At 38.3% G+C, this 17,525-nt stretch overlaps 1 non-coding gene across 1 annotated transcript; it reads left to right on the top strand.

Annotated features, from left to right (window-relative positions):
- Positions 1–15,594: 15,594 nt before the first annotated feature.
- Positions 15,595–15,702, top strand: LOC130964409 (small nucleolar RNA R71). Its single transcript, XR_009080505.1, has one exon. It is a non-coding gene; the product is annotated as a small nucleolar RNA R71 (small nucleolar RNA).
- Positions 15,703–17,525: the final 1,823 nt, after the last annotated feature.

The following is a 17,525-nucleotide window of genomic DNA, read 5'->3' as shown; positions in this document are numbered from 1 at the left end:
ATAAGAAAAGAAAGGTTTTAGATTTTGAAAAATTAACTGATTTCTTTTAAAAAGGTTTTGGATTTTTTTATGTTAAACCGTTTGTTTTTAAAAGATTCATAAGACGAGCGATGATCACTGTGCTTGAAAACGTTTTCTTTTCAAATATATACTTATGAAAATTTTAAATATTCGTGGTGAGACCATGTGGTTAGGTTCTCACCCCCTACAACTTTATCTTTACAGGAATCAAATTAAGAAGCTTATGAAGAGTTTAATTGCATTTTGCTTATACAGTATTTGTTATATTAGCTTAGTTATAATTTATTTATCCTTCGCCATTATTATTGTATCTTGTAAAGAGGGTTAGGAGATGTGATGGTTATATTTTTAAGTTATTTTATAAAGAACTTAGTTATTGTGTGTGTGTGTGTGAGAGAGAGAGAGAGAGTGTGTGTGTGTGTGTGTTTGAGTAGTTGTGATTAGTTTGTAAGTATGTATGTGCGTTTTCAAACAAAAAGTATTTTGGTTTTTAAAAGAATAGTTTATACGGTCTTGAGTTTTACAAAGGCTCTTATTTTATTATTAAGTATATGGGAGTCATCATAATACTGCTCACTATTAGAGTGGTGCAGCCGGAAGCGTGACATTCTGATAGTAATGGTGTTACAGTACAGATATTCTCATTCTCTCCCTTCAGTAGGTATAGTTTTTGCCATTGAAGAATGGTGGTCTGTTGTTGAACTACCCTTTGGTGAGAGTGTAAGCAACTATATTTGCTCCCATATTGGCCATTTAGATCTTTTCTCCAAATTGTTAGATTTGATGCCGAAGATCTTGGCTCTTGATACCAACTAAAAATTTTTAATGGCCTAAGAAAGGGTTGAATCTGTGGCTGCTTTCAACTTTTTAAATATTAAAATAGCAAAACAAATTCGAGCTATTGATTCTACAAATTTTGATTTAGTGATTATGCATGAGACAATTTACTTTTGTCTTATAACGTGTGAAATAAAAATAGAGCAGAGAAAAAAATCTTGTACCACTATATATCCTGGTTCAGTCACTTTGTGAAATGTGATCTACATCTAATCTCCACCACAACTATGATAAAATTTTCACTATCTTTTTCAAAGATTACAAACACCAATTCACTACCATGCTTGGAGATAATGCTTGGTCTGCTCTCCTTGTTGCTACTTTTTGTACATTTTCTTTTAGGCCATTTATCCTTTGTTGTACTACTTGAATCAGCACTTTTGATTTCATCTTTGGCTCCAAGTTTCATCCTTTTTTCTTTATCAGTTTGATGAGTAGAGACACCAAATGTCTCGAGGCTTTTACCTGAAAATGCTTGATCATGGTGCAGCAACTATAAGCCTTCATGAGTGTCTTTGTTAGATCAAAGTTAGTAACAATCCTTTATTTCATTGTCCAAAAATAGTGATTTGCTAAAAAATCTAGACCCATTTTGTCCATACCAAAAGTAATGTGGGACTGTACCAAAATACACTTCATCAAACAAATATTTGGGCTTTCAAACCCAACCAAAGACAATATGTTTGTCATCATCAATTTAAATAATATTGTTTGCTAGAAGTGCAGTGGAAAATATTATGCAAGGGATTATTTTTCTTTTATCTCATATTGTAGATCAACACAGAAAAAGGAAGGAAAAAGTGACACAACCATTTATCCTGATTCAGCCTTTAAGTACAATGAAACCTATATCTATTCTCAACCACAATCCTTGGTAAAATTTTCACTATAACTGATATAATTGATTCAATTATAGTCACCAATTCTAATTAATTAAAATCCTACCAATTCACCATCTTAGGCTCATAATCTTTGAAGAAAAGAAGACTGAACTGCAAGCAAGAGGACCATGAGTTAGATAGAATTGTAATTGTAGTGATTTGAATTGGATCTGAAGTGGAATTTTAGGACTTGAGAATAGTATATAACCCTAAGTGAACACTTCAGAAAGGAACTTTACTAGACTTTTTTTTGCATTCTTCTTTTGTACTTTTCACTTTTGATTCTTTTCTGTAAGCCATGAGTGGCTGATTCCCATTCATTGGGGTCAAGAGCTCTATTGTAATTTGATGGATCAATATCAATTTTATTTTCATCTTCAATTCTTCTTTTATTGCTTTTTTAGGAAGAATCTTCGTTCTTCATTGTAATGATTTAAATATCTTGAGAAAGAATTTGAATCTAATTGAATTCTTTTAGGATTTGAGAAAGGAATCATATAATTGATGCTTGAAGTTCTTCCTCCCAATTGATGTGAATTTGGGTTTGAGATTGATATGTGACATATAATCAATCCATCACTTGATTCATGAAATTATGTGGCTCTAAACTAGAGACCAACCTTCATCTCTTCTCTTGAGCAATTAGATCAAGAGATTGGCAATTGATCAAGTTAAGAGAAATCAAATCACCAAGAGATTGGCGTTTGATTACTTTTGATTTGCTAAGAGATCAATAATTGAATGATTGAAGTAGAGATGAAACCCAATTTAATCCAGAGAATTCAATATCTCTAAAACCCCAATGATTCCCCTTTCATTCTCTTAATTCTCGTTCTTTGATTTCATTTGCTTAATGCTCTTTTACATTGTTGTGTTTATCATCTTGCAATTTACTATTCCTACAATTTAGATTCCCAGCTTTTACATTCTGTCATTTTACTTTCTATCCTTTTATTTTCCAGAAATTTATCTTTCTACACATTTAATTTTCTACTCTTTACATTCAAAGTCATTTACAGCTTTTGATTACTTCTCCCTCAAGTAATTTATATTCCATGCTTGTTTCATTAATTGTTCATCATCAAACTATGAATTGTCTAACAAGATTACTCAATCGATTGTTGCTTGCTTAGTTCCTTAATCCTCGTGGGATCGACACTCGCTCACTATGAGTTTTACTACTTGATACGACCCGGTGCACTTTTCGGTAGTTATGCAAGATTGTAAAAGCCCGTATCACTTATCTACTATTTGTCCTACTTGCTGTAATTGCATCCTATCTGCATTTTCTTTTCTTGTCTTATATGTCTTTGCAACTGAGAGATCTCTCATGCTGGCGAAGGTAACGCTGAGGGTAGTTTAACTGGTAAACAAGAGGCTTCGTGAGATACACGGTGCAGAATTAGATTAGAATTAGAATTCGCTTACATAGATTACCAATATTACTGGTTTAAAATTAATTTTTTAATATTGAATATGAGTGTCAAAGTTCTAGGAATGCCTCTGCCTTTTCTAGAACCTTATATATTATCTACGTGGGTACCTTTACCACATTGAGAACCTCTGGTTCTCATTTCATACATGTTGTTTTTCAGATGTAGGTCGAGAGATACCTCGTTGAGTGTCTGAAGATTCCCTGTGCAAGTGAAGATTTAGTTTTGGGGTTGTTATATTTTGTATATAAGCTATGTATATACGTAGATATACTCTCTGCTTGTATATTTTATATTTTGTTCCTCTTATAGTTTGATTTAGGTGAAACAGGTGTTTTGTTTTATGTTTTGGGATACCTTTGGGTTATATATATATATATATATATATATATATATATATATATATACTCTGGCCAGCATTAGCATCGCAGGTCAAGTCTGGAGCTTGATATCTGTATTTTGAAACTCTAATATGTATATATATGTTTTTAGCCTTCTTTCAATCTTATTTATCCATCTTACGTTTATCCAGACGAGTATGACGCAATTGTTTGGTCTTGGTTTTGCTTATTGATGAGCGGATATTTTATACGCTTTTTGGGGGTAATTTCATGTAGTTTTTAGTATGTTTTAGTTGGTTTTTAGTATATTTTTATTAGTTTTTAGGAAAAATTTATATTTCTGGACTTTACTATGAGTTTGTGTGTTTTTCTTTGATTTCAGGTATTTTCTGGCTGAAATTGAGGGAGCTTAGCAAAAATCTGATTCATGCTGAAAAAGGACTGCTGATGCTGTTGGATTCTGACCTCCCTGCACTCGGAATGGATTTTTTTGAGATACAGGAGTCCAATTGGCGCGCTCTCAATTGGGTTAGCAAGTAGACATCCAGGGCTTTCCATCAATATATAATAGTCTATACTTTGCTCGCAGATAAACGACGTAAACTGGCGTTTAATGCCAGTTCCATGTTGTACTCTGGCGTTGAACGCCAGAAACAGGTTGCAAGTTAGAGTTAAACGCCAGAAATAGGTTACAACCTGACGTTTAACTCCAGAAACAGCCCAGGCACATGAGAAGCTTAAGTCTCAACCCCAGCACACACTAAGTGGGCCCCAGAAGTGGATTTCTGCACTATCTATCTTAGTTTACTCATTCTCTGTAAAACTAGGTTACTAGTTTGGTCTTTAAACAACTTTTAGAGATTTATTCTGTACCTCATGACATTTTAGATCTGAACTTTGTACTTTTTGACGGCATGAGTCTCTAAACTCCATTGTTGGGGGTGAAGAGCTCTGCAGCGTCTCGATGAATTAATGCAATTATTTCTGTTTTCTATTCAAACACGCTTGTTTCTCTCTAAGATGTTCATTCGTACTTAACCATGATTAAGGTGATGATCCGTGACACTCATCACTATTATCAATCTATGAACGCATGACTGACAACTACCTCCGTTCTACCTTCGATTGAATGAGTATCTCTTGGATTCCTTAATCAGAGTCTTCGTGGTATAAGCTAGAATCCATTGGCAGCATCCTTGAGAATCCGGAAAGTCTAAACCTTGTCTGTGGTATTCCGAGTAGGATTCAGGGATTGGATGACTGTGACGAGCTTCAAACTCGTGAGTGTTGGGCGTAGTGACAGACGCAAAAGGATCAATGGATCCTATTCCGACATGATCGAGAACCGACAGATGATTAGCCATGCGGTGACAGTGCATTTGGACCATTTTCACTGAGAGGACGGATGGTAGCCATTGACAACGGTGATCCACCAACACACAGCTTGCCATAGAAGGAACCTTGCGTGCGTGAAGAAGATGACAGTAGGAAAGCAGATATTCAGAAGACAACGCATCTCCAAAACTCCAACACACTCTCCATTACTGCGTAACAATTACTCATTTCATGCTCTTTCACTTTTTACAATTGAAGCTAAAGAACCCTATTGGTATCCTGACTAAGAATAATAAGATAACCATAGCTTGCTTCAAACCAACAATCTCCGTGGGATCGACCCTTACTCACGTAAGGTATTACTTGGACGACCCAGTGCACTTGCTAGTTAGTTGTGCGGAATTACGTAGTGTGAGTGTAATTTTTGACGGTGAATCTTGTTGCTTAGATTAGAAAAATTTTGTCTTCTGGGTCAGAGTCTTTTATTTTCTTTTCAAAAATTTTTCAAAAATATTATTTTTTAATTTTTAGTTTTTCTGTGAGTTTAGTGTCATGTTTTAAGTTTGGTGTCAATTGCATGCTTTTCTTTGTCTTTCAATTTTCGAATTGCATGTTCTTTGTTCTTCCTTGATCTTCAAATTGTTTTTGTCAATTTTTCTTGTTTGATCTTCAGTTTGTCTTGTTTTGTGTCTTTTCTTGTTTTTCTTGTGCATTTTCAAATTTTAGTTTTCAAATTTTTTTTTTTATTAAATACCTTATTAAAACACGTTAAATTTATAGCTCAGTTGGCTAGAGCGTGGGCCTGTGTTCTTGGCAATTGGGTATCTTCCTTTTAAAACTTTTTCAAAAATAATTTTTTTTATTAAATCTTGTGCCAAACTTTAAGTTTGGTGTTCTCTTGTTAATTTTCTTTAATTTTCAAAAATTTTATTTTGGTTTTCTAAAAATTTTAAGTTTGTTGTTCTTTCTTTTGTTCTTGTTGTTCTTGTGAGTCTTCAAGGTGTTCTTGAGTCTTCTTTGTGTTTTGATCTTAAAATTTTTAAGTTTGGTGTGCCTTGGTGTTTTCCCTCCAAAATTTTTGAAAACAAGGAGCATTGGATTTAAAAATTTTAAGTCTTATGTCTTTTGTGTGTTTCTCTCTTTCATCATAAAATTCAAAAATCAAAAAATATCTTTTCTAACTATTTTTAAGCAAATATTTCAAAATTTTTCATAAAAATTCAGATTTCAATTTCAAAATTTTTCAAAATCTTATCCTTTTAAGATTTTTAAAAAATCACATCTTTTTCAAAAATATCCTAACCACTTTCTCTCTCCTCACTTTTTCAAAAATATTCATAAAATATTTTCAAATTTTTTATTTTTTTATTTTAGTTTTTATTTTATTTTATTTTATTATTTCAAAAATTATTTTTCTTATATAATAAAATAAATAAAATAAATTCACATCATCTCTCTTTCTCCATCATGGACTTAAGTGGAAATGAATAGTCCAGAAGGACTCTGGGGTCATATGCTAACCCCACTACTACTTCATATGGGAGTACTATCTGTATACCCTCCATCGGAGTTAGTAGTTTTGAGTTGAATCCTCAGCTCATTATCATGGTGCAGCAAAGTTGTCAGTATTTCGGTCTTCCACAAGAAGAACCTACAGAGTTTCTGGCACAGTTTCTACAAATTGCTGACACAATACATGATAAGGAAGTAGATCAGGATGTCTACAGATTATTTCTATTTCCATTTGCTGTAAAAGATCAAGCTAAGAGGTGGTTAAATAACCAACCTAAGGCTAGCATAAGGACATGGAAACAACTGTTAGAAAAATTCCTGAATCAATATTTCTCTCCAAAACGGATGACACAGCTAAGGCTGAACATCCAAGGCTTTAAACAAGGAGATAATGAATCTCTTTATGATGCCTGGGAGAGATACAGAGAGATGTAAAGAAAATGACCCTCTAAAATATTTTCAGAGTGGGTGCAGTTAGACATCTTCTATTATGGGCTTACAGAGAAAGCTCAGATGTCTTTGGACCACTCAGCAGGTGGATCTATACACATGAGAAAGACAATTGAAGAAGCTCAAGAGCTCATTGATACAGTTGCTAGGAATCAGCATCTGTACCTAAGAGGTGAACCTTCCATGAAAGAAGAGGCTAAAACAGTAACTGCTGAACTCAGTCCTGCAGCACAAGTTACTGAATTCAATCAGCAATTAGATTTTCTAACAAAACAGCTAGCCAAATTCAAGGAGATACTATAAGACCCAAGAATGGCTAATATGAACATGGAAGTACAGTTGAAGCAAACAGAACAGTAGTTATCAAAACAAATAACAGAAGAGTGCCAAGCAGTTCAATTAAGAAGTGGGAAGACATTAAATACCTCACTTCAAGGCAGCAGGAAGCCAAGAAATGAACAAACTACTACCCAAAATCCCTCTGAGGACAGTAAGATCCCAGAAAAGAATAATTTTGGCATTCAATCGCCATAAAAGGCTGAAGAGCTGGCGTTGAACGCCCAACCCATGCTCAGTTCTGGCATTCAAACGCCACAAACAGGCAAGGAAGTGGCATTAAACACCTAAAGGAAGCTCAGTTTTGGCATTCAAATGCCAGAAACAGGTAAGAAATTGGCGTCCAATTCCAATCCAGCTTCCAACCCTGGCATTCAAACGCCAGTAGGGGATCAGACATATACAAGTGCTGATAGCAATCCCTCTAAGAAGGCTTTCCCAACCACCTCTATAGGAAATAAACCTGCAGCAACTAAGGTTGAGGGATACAAAGCCAAGATGCCTTATCCTCAGAAGCTCCGCCAAGCAGAACAGGATAAGTAATTTGCCCGCTTTGTAGACTATCTCAGGACTCTTGAAGTAAAGATTCCGTTTGCAGAGGCACTTGAGCAAATACCCTCTTATGCTAAGTTCATGAAAGAGATCTTAAGTCATAAGAAGGATTAGAGAGAAACTGAAAAAGTTTACCTCACTGAAGAATGCAGTACAATCATTCTGAAAAGCTTACCAGAAAAGCTTAAAGATCCCAGAAGCTTTATGATACCATGCACATTAGAGGGTACTTGTAGCAAGCAAGCTCTATGTGATCTTGGGGCAAGTATCAACCTAATACCTGCATCTACTATCAGAAAGCTTGGTTTGACTGAAAAAGTCAAACCAACCTAGATATGTCTCCAACTTGCTGATGGCTCCATTAAATACCCATCAGGCGTGATTGAAGACATGATTGTCAAGGTTGGGCCATTTGCCTTGCCCACTGACTTTGTGGTGCTGGAAATGGAGGAGCACAAGAGTGCAGCTCTCATTCTAGGAAGACCTTTCCTAGCAACTGGACGAACCCTTATTGACGTCCAAAAAGGAGAATTAACCCTGAGAGTCAATGAGGACGAGTTTAAGTTGAATGTTGTCAAAGATATGCAGCATCCAGACACCCCAAACGACTGCATGAGCATTGATATTATTGACTCTCTGGTGAAAGAGGTCAATATGACTTAGAGTCTCGAATCAGAGCTAGAGGATATCTTTAAAGATGCTCAGGCCGATCTGGAGGAATTAGAGAGAATAATAGAACCTCTAAAAATCCCTCAGGAAGAGGAGAAACCTCCTAAACCCGAGCTCAAACCATTACCACCATCCCTGAAATATGCATTTCTGGGAGAAGGTGACACTTTTCCTGTAATCATAAGCTCTACCTTAGAGCCACAGGAAGAGGAAGCACTAATTCAAGTGCTAAGGACACACAAGACAGCTCTTGGGTGGTCCATCAGTGATCTTGAGTGCATTAGCCCAGCCAGATGCATGCACAAGATCCTATTGGAGGATGATGCTAAACCAGTGGTTCAACCACAGAGGCGGCTGAATCCAGCCATGAAGGAGGTGTTGCAGAAGGAGGTCACTAAATTACTAGAGGCTGGGATTATTTATTTTATTTCTGATAGCCCCTGAGTAAGCCATGTCTAAGTCATCCCTAAGAAGGGTGGCATGACAGTGGTTCATAATGAAAAAAAAGAACTGGTTCCTACAATAACAGTTACAGGGTGGCGTATGTATATTGATAACAGAAGGCTAAATACAGCTACCAGAAAGGATCATTTTCCTTTACCATTCATAGACCAGATGCTAGAAAGACTAGCAGGTCATGAATATTACTGCTTCCTGGATTGATATTCAGGTTATAATCAAATTGCAGTAGATCCCCAGGATCAAGAGAAAACAGCATTCACATGTCCATCCGAAGTATTTGCATACAAAAGGATGCCATTTGGTCTGTGCATTGCACCTGCAACCTTTCAAAGGTGCATGCTCTCTATTTTCTCTGATATGGTGGAAAAGTTTCTAGAAGTCTTCATGGATGACTTTTCAGTATTTGGAGACTCATTCAGGTCCTGTCTTGACCATCTAGCACTTGTTCTAAAGAGGTGCCAAGAGACTAACCTGGTTTTAAACTGGGAGAAATGTCACTTTATGGTAACTGAAGGAATTGTCCTTGGGCACAAAATTTCAAACAAGGGAATAGAGGTGGATCAAGCTAAGGTAGAGGTAATTGAAAAATTACCACCACCTACCAATGTTAAGGCAATCAGAAGCTTTCTGGGGCATGCAGGATTCTATAGGAGATTTATAAAAGATTTTTCAAAAATCGCCAAACCTCTGAGTAATCTGCTAGCTGCTGACACGCCATTTATCTTTGATAAGGAGTGTTTGCAGGCGTTTGAGACTCTGAAAGATAAGCTGGTCACATCAACAGTCATCTCTGCACCAGACTGAACATTACCATTTGAACTAATGTATGATGCCAGTGACCATGCCATTGGTGCAGTGTTGGGACAAAGGCATGACATGCTTCTGCACGTCATTTGTTATGCCAGTCGTGTTTTAAATGACGCACAGAAGAACTACACAACCACAGAAAAAGAGTTACTTGCAGTGGTTTACACCATTGACAAGTTCAGATCCTATTTAGTAGGATCAAAAGTGATTGTGTACACTGACCATGCTGCTTGGTGCGCGAAATTGTGAACAATACTTTTCACAACTCTCATAATCCCTGGTCATGAACTCCAAAAACTTGGTGGTTCAATTCCATGGCATTACACAACTTCGCACAACTAACCAGCAAGTGCACTGGGTCGTCCAAGTAATACCTTACGTGAGTAAGGGTCGATCCCACGGAGATTGTTAGCATTGAAGCAAGCTATGGTCATCTTGTAAATCTTAGTCAGGCAGACTCAAATGGATATGGTGATGAACGAAAATAATATAAAAGATAAGGATAGTGATACTTATGTAATTCATTGGTAGGAACTTCAGATAAGCGCATGAAGATGCCTTCCCTTCCGTCTCTCTGCTTTCCTACTGCCTTCATCCAATCCTTCTTACTCCTTTCCATGGCAAGCTCGAGTAGGGTTTCACTGTTGTCAGCAGCTACCTCCCATCCTCTCAGTGAAAATACGTCCCTGATGCTCTGTCACAGCATAGGCTAATCATCTGTCGGTTCTCGTTCAGGCCGGAATAATATCCATTGATACTTTTGCGTCTGTCACTAACGCCCTAGCCTGCTAGGAGTTTGAAGCACGTCACAGTCATTCAATCATTGAATCCTACTCAGAATACCACAGACAAGGTTAGACCTTCCGGATTCTCTTGAATGACGCCATCAGTTCTTGCCTATACCACGAAGACTCTGATCTCACGGAATGGCTGGCTCGTTTGTCAGGCGAGCACTCGGTTGTCAGGCGATCAACCATGCATCGTGTTATCAGGAATCCAAGAGATATTAACTAAGCCTCAGATGCTTGTAGAACAAGAGTGGTTGTCAGTCACTTTGTTCATGGGTGAGAATGGTGATGGGCGTCAATCATCACCTTCATCAAGTTGAAGAACAAGTGATATCTTGGACAAAGAACAAGCGAAATTGAATAGAAGAACAATAGTAGTTGCATTAATACTCGAGGTACAGCAGAGCTCCACACCTTAATCTATGGTGTGTAGAAACTCCACCGTTGAAAATACATAAGAACAGGGTCTAGGCATGGCCGAATGACCAGCCTCCCAAAGTGATCAAAAGATCTCTAGAAAAGGGTTCCAAAGATCCGAAGATTCTTTATACAATAGTAAAAGGTCCTACTTATAGAAAACTAGTAGCCTAAGGTGTACAGAAATGAGTAAATGACATAAAAATCCACTTCCGGGCCCACTTGGTGTGTGCTTGGGCTGAGCAATGAAGCATTTTCGTGTAGAGACTCTTCTTGGAGTTAAACGCCAGCTTTGGTGCCAGTTTGGGCGTTTAACTCCCAATTAGGTGCCAGTTCCGGCGTTTAACGCTGGAATTTCTTGAGGTGACTTTGAACGCCGGTTTTGGCCATCAAATCTTGGGCAAAGTATGGACTATTATATATTGCTGGAAAGCCCAGGATGTCTACTTTCCAACGCCGTTGAGAGCGCGCCAATTGGGCTTCTGTAGCTCCAGAAAATCCACTTCGAGTGCAGGGAGGTCAGAATCCAACAGCATCTGCAGTCCTTTTGAGTCTCTGGATCAGATTTTTGCTCAGATCCCTCAATTTCAGCCAGAAAATACCTGAAATCACAGAAAAACACACAAACTCATAGTAAAGTCCAGAAAAGTGAATTTTAACTAAAAAATAATAAAAATATACTAAAAACTAACTAGATCATACTAAAAACATACTAAAAACAATCCTCAGTAACATGTCTCCTTTTTCATCATTCTTTCAAGAGCCAACATTCATGAACCACAAATTCAAAAGACATATGCACTGTTCAAGCATACATTCAGAGAACAAAAGTGTTGCCACCACATCAAATTAATTAAACTATTATAAAATTCAGAATTCATGCAATTCTTTCCTTTTCAATTAAGCACGTTTTTATTCAAGAAAGGTGATGGATTCATAGGACATTCATAACTTTAAGGCATAGACACTAAGACACTAATGATCACAAGACACAAACATGGATAAACATAAGCATAAAATTCGAAAAACAGAAGAACAGAGAACAAGGAAATCAAAGAACGGGTCCACCTTAGTGATGGCGGCTCTTTCTTCCTCTTGAAGATCCTATGGAGTGCTTGAGCTCCTCAATGTCTCTTCCTTGTCTTTGTTGCTCCTCCCTCATGATTCTTTGGTCTTCTCTAATTTCATGAAGGATGATGGAGTGTTCTTGATGCTCCACCCTTAGTTGTCCCATGTTGGAACTCAACTCTCCTAGGGAGGTGTTTAGTTGCTCCCAATAATTTTGTGGAGGAAAGTGCATCCCTTGAGGCATCTCAGGGATCTCTTGATGAGAGGGGTCTCTTGTGTACTCCATCCTTTTCTTGGTGATGGGCTTATCCTCATCAATGGGGGTATCTCCCTCTATGTCAACTCCAACTGAATAACAGAGGTGACAAATGAGGTGAGGAAAGGCTAACCTTGCTAAGGTAGAGGACTTATCCGCCACCTTGTAGAGTTCTTGGGCTATGACCTCATGAACTTCCACTTCTTCTCCAATCATGATGCTATGGATCATGATAGCCCGGTCTATGGTAACTTCGGACCGGTTGCTAGTGAGAATGATTGAGCGTTGTATGAACTCTAACCATCCTCTAGCCACGGGCTTGAGGTCATGCCTTCTTAATTGAACCGGCTTTCCTCTTGAATCTTGCTTCCATTGTGCGCCCTCTTCACATATGATTGTGAGGACTTGGTCCAACCTTTGATCAAAGTTGACCCTTCTTGTATAAGGATGCTCATCTCCTTGCATCATAGGCAAGTTGAACGCCACCCTCACACTCTCCGGACTAAAATCCAAGTATTTCCCCCGAACCATAGTGAGATAATTCTTTGGATTCGGGTTCACACTTTGGTCATGGTTCTTTGTGATCCATGCATTGGCATAGAACTCTTGAACCATCAAGATTCTGACTTATTGAATGGGGTTGGTGAGTACTTCCCAACCTCTTCTTCGGATCTCATGGCGGATCTCCGGATATTCACCCTTTTTGAGTGAAAAGGGGACCTCGGGGATCACCTTCTTCAAGGCCACAACTTCATAGAAGTGGTCTTGATGCACCCTTGAGAGGAATCTATCCATCTCCCATGACTCGGAGGTGGAAGCTTTTGCCTTCCCTTTCCTCTTTCTAGAGGTTTCTCCGGCCTTGGATGCCATAATGGTTATGGAAAAATGAAAAAGCAACGCTTTTACCACACCAAACTTAAAATGTTTGCTCGTCCTCGAGCAAAAGAAGAAAGAAGAGAGTAGAAGAAGAAGAAATGAGGAAGAGGGAGAAGGTGGTGTGTTCGGCCAAGAAGGGAAAGAAGGGGTGTTTAGGTTGTGGGAAAATGAAGGGTTGAAGAAGGGTATATATAGGAAAGAGGGGGAGTAATGGTTCGGCCATTATGGGTGGGTTTGGGAGGGAAAGTGGTTTGAATTTGAAGGGTGAGGTTGGTGGGGATTTAAGAAGGATGGATGTGAGTGGTGAAGAGAAAGATGGGATTTGATAGGTGAAGGGTTTTTGGGGAAGAGGTTTTGAGGTGATTGGTGAATGGGGGAAGAAGAGAGAGAGTGGTGGTGGGGTCCTGTGGGGTCCACAGATCCTGTGGTGTCAAGGAAAAGTCATCCCTGCACCAAATGGCATCAAAATTCACGTTTTGAGCCATTTCTGGCGTTAAACGCCGGGCTGGTGCCCATTCTTGGCGTTTAACGCCAGGTTGTTGCCCTTTACTGGCGTTTAACGCCAGTCTGGTGCCCCTTTCTGGCGTTAAACGCCCAGAATGGTGCTAGACTGGGCGTTAAACGCCCAACAGCTAGCATTACTGGCGTTTGAACGCCAGCTTCTTCTCCTCTAGGGTGTGCTGTTTTTCTTCCTGTTTTTCATTCTGTTTTTGCTTTTTTCATTGTTTTTGTGACTTCTTATGATCATCAACCTACAAAAAAGATAAAATAACAAAAGAAAATAGTTAACTATAAAACATTGGGTTGCCTCCCAACAAGCGCTTCTTTAATGTCATTAGCTTGACAGAGGACTCTCATGGAGCCTCAGAAATACTCAGAACCGTGTTGGAACCTTCCAACACCAAACTTAGAGTTTGAATGTGGGGGTTCAACACCAAACTTAGAGTTTGGTTGTGGCCTCCCAACACCAAACTTAGAGTTTGACTGTGGGGGCTCTGCTTGGCTCTGTTTTGAGAGAAGCTCTTCACGCTTCCTCTCCATGATGATAGAGGGATGTCCTTGGGCCTTAAACACCAAGGATTCTTCATTCACTTGAATGATCAACTCTCCTCTATCAACATCAATCACAGCCTTTGCTGTGGCTAGGAAGGGTCTGCCAAGGATGATGGATTCATCAATGCACTTCCCAGTCTCTAGGACTATGAAGTCAGTAGGGATGTAATGGTCTTCAATCTTCACCAAAACATTCTCTACAAGTCCATGAGCTTGTTTTCTTGAATTGTCTACCATCTCTAATGAGATTCTTGCAGCTTGCACCTCAAAGATCCCTAATTTCTCCATTACAGAGAGGGGCATGAGGTTTACACTTGACCCTAAGTCACACAAGGCCTTCTTGAAGGTCATGGTGCCTAGGGTACAAGGTATAGAAAACTTCCCAGGATCCTGCCTCTTTTGAGGCAGTTTCTGCCTAGACAAGTCATCCAGTTCTTTGGTGAGCAAAGGTGGTTCATCCTCCCAAGTCTCATTTCCAAATAACTTGTCATTTAGCTTCATGATTGCTCCAAGGTATTTAGCAACTTGCTCTTCAGTGACATACTCATCCTCTTCAGAGGAAGAATACTCATCAGAGCTCATGAATGGCAGAAGTAAGTCCAATGGAATCTCTATGGTCTCATTTTGAGCCTCAGATTCCCATTGTTCCTCATTGAGGAACTCAGAGGAGATTGGTGCACGCCCATTGGGGTCTTCCTCAGTGGCGTCCACCTCCTCTCTTTCCTCTCCATATTCGGCCATGGTTATGGCTTTGCACTCTCCTTTTGGATTTTCTTTTGTATTACTTGGGAGAGTACTAGGAGGGAGTTCAGTAATTTTCTTGCTCAGCTGTCCCACTTGTCCTTCCAAATTTCTGATGGAGGACCTTGTTTCATTCATGAAACTTTGAGTGGTTTTGATTAGATCAGAGACCATTGTTGCTAAGTCAGAGATATTCTGCTTAGAACTCTCTGTCTGTTGCTGAGAAGATGATGGAAAAGGCTTTTTATTGCCAAGCTTATTTCTTCCACCATTATTGTTATTGAAACCTTGTTGAGGTCTCTCTTGATTCTTCCATGAGAAATTTGGGTGATTTCTCCATGAAGAATTATAGGTGTTTCCATAGGGTTCTCCTAGGTAATTCACCTCTTCCATGGAAGGGTTCTCAGGATCATAAGCTTCTTCCTCAGATGAAGCTTCCTTAGTACTGCCAGGTGCATTTTGCATTCCAGACAGACTTTGAGAAATCAAATTGACTTGTTGAGTCAATATCTTGTTCTGAGCCAATATGGCATTCAGAGTATCAATCTCAAGAACTCCTTTCTTCTGATTAGTCCCATTGTTCACAGGATTCCTTTCAGAGGTGTACATGAATTGGTTATTTGCAACCATTTCAATTAGCTCTTGAGCCTCTGTAGGCGTCTTCTTCAGATGAAGAGATCCTCCAGCAGAGCTATCCAAAGACATCTTGGATAGTTCGGAGAGACCATCATAGAAGATACCTATGATGCTCCATTCAGAAAGCATGTCTGAGGGACATCTTCTGATTAATTGTTTGTATCTTTCCCAAGCTTCATAGAGGGATTCTCCATCCTTCTGTCTGAAGGTTTGGACTTCCACTCTAAGCTTACTCCATCTTTGAGGTGGAAAGAACTTTGCCAAGAAGGCGTTGACTAGCTTTTCCCAAGAGTCCAGGCTTTCTTTAGGTTGAGAATCCAACCATATTCTAGCTCTGTCTCTTACAGCAAAAGGGAATAGCATCAGTCTGTAGACCTCAGGGTTAACCCCATTAGTCTTGACTGTGTCACAGATTTGCAAGAATTCAGCTAAGAACTGATGAGGATCTTCCATTGGAAGTCCATGGAACTTGCAATTCTGTTGCATTAGAGAAACTAATTGAGGCTTAAGCTCAAAGTTGTTTGCTCCAATGGTAGGGATAGAGATGCTTCTCCCATAGAAATCAGGAGTAGGTGCAGTGAAGTCACCCAGCACCTTCCTTGCATTGTTGGCATTGTTGTTGTTTTCGGCTGCCATGGGTTCTTCTTCCTTGAAGAATTTGGTTAGGTCCTCAACAGAGAGTTGTGCTTTAGCTTCTCTTAGCTGTCTCTTCAAGGTCCTTTCAGGTTCAGGATCAGCTTCAACAAGAATGCCTTTGTCTCTGCTCCTGCTCATATGAAAGAGAAGAGAACAAGAGAAATGTGGAATCCTCTATGTCACAGTATAGAGATTCCTTGAGGTGTCAGAGGAAAAGAGAAATAGAGAGAAGAAGGAGAAGAAGAATTCGAACTTTAATTAGATAAGGTTCGAATTGTGCATTAAGAAGGAGTGGTACTTCATAAATAGAAGGATGTGAGAAGGAGGGAAGAGGATTTTCGAAAATTCAATTAAAAGATTTTGAAAACATTTTGAAAATTTGATTGATAATTTTCGAAAATTCAAAGTGAAAAAGAAATCAAGTGATTTTTGAAAAAGGATTTGAAATTAGAAATCAAAAAGATTTAATTGAAAACTATTTTGAAAAAGATGAGGTTAAGAAGATATGATTAGTTTTAAAGAGATGTGATTGAGAAGATATGATTTGAAAACAATTTTAAAAGATATGATTTGAAAATAAATGACTTGCCTAACAAGAAAAGATATGATTCAAACATAAAACCTTCCTTAACAGAAAAGGCAAAAAATGTTCAATCAAATCATTAATTGTTAGGAAGTATCTTTGAAAAAGAAAAGAAATTGATTTTGAAAACATTTGATTGAAAAGATATGATTTGAAAAAGATTTGATTTTGAAAAACTTTGGAAACTTGAAAAAAAATTGATTTTGAAAACAAAATCTTCTCCCTAGCACCATCCTGGCGTTAAACGCCCAGAATGGTATACATTCTGGCGTTTAACGCCCAAAATGCTACCTCTTTGGGCGTTAAACGCCCAACCAGGTACCCTGGCTGGCGTTTAAACGCCAGTCTGTCTTCTTCACTGGGCATTTTTGAATGCTCAGCTTTTTCTGTATAATTCCTCTGCAGTATGTTCTGAATCTTCAATTCTTTGCATCATTGACTTGAAAAGACACAAATTAAAAATATTTTTGGATTTTTAATAATCAAAATGCAACAAGAATTAAATAACAATGCATGCAAGACACCAAACTTAGCAGTTTGTGTACTACTGACACTATATGAAACACCAAGATACTCAAGTAAATAGAATTCAAAGATCAAAACAAAAAAATATATGCATGGATTCGAAAAATATAACAAAAACATGCACTTGACACCAAACTTAAGATGAGACTCTAGACTCAAACAAGAAATATTTTTGGATTTTATGATCTTATAAATTTTTTTTTTGTGTTTTTCGAAAATTAAGTGGGAAAAGATATCGAAATTCTTAATGAGAATTCCAGGAATCAGTGCAATGCTAGTCTAAGACTCCGGTCCAGGAATTAGACATGGC

This window comes from Arachis stenosperma, chromosome 2 (assembly GCF_014773155.1).
Source record: "Arachis stenosperma cultivar V10309 chromosome 2, arast.V10309.gnm1.PFL2, whole genome shotgun sequence".
In the NCBI taxonomy this organism is placed as follows: domain Eukaryota; kingdom Viridiplantae; phylum Streptophyta; class Magnoliopsida; order Fabales; family Fabaceae; genus Arachis; species Arachis stenosperma.
This window is presented reverse-complemented; position numbering and strand designations above follow the sequence as displayed.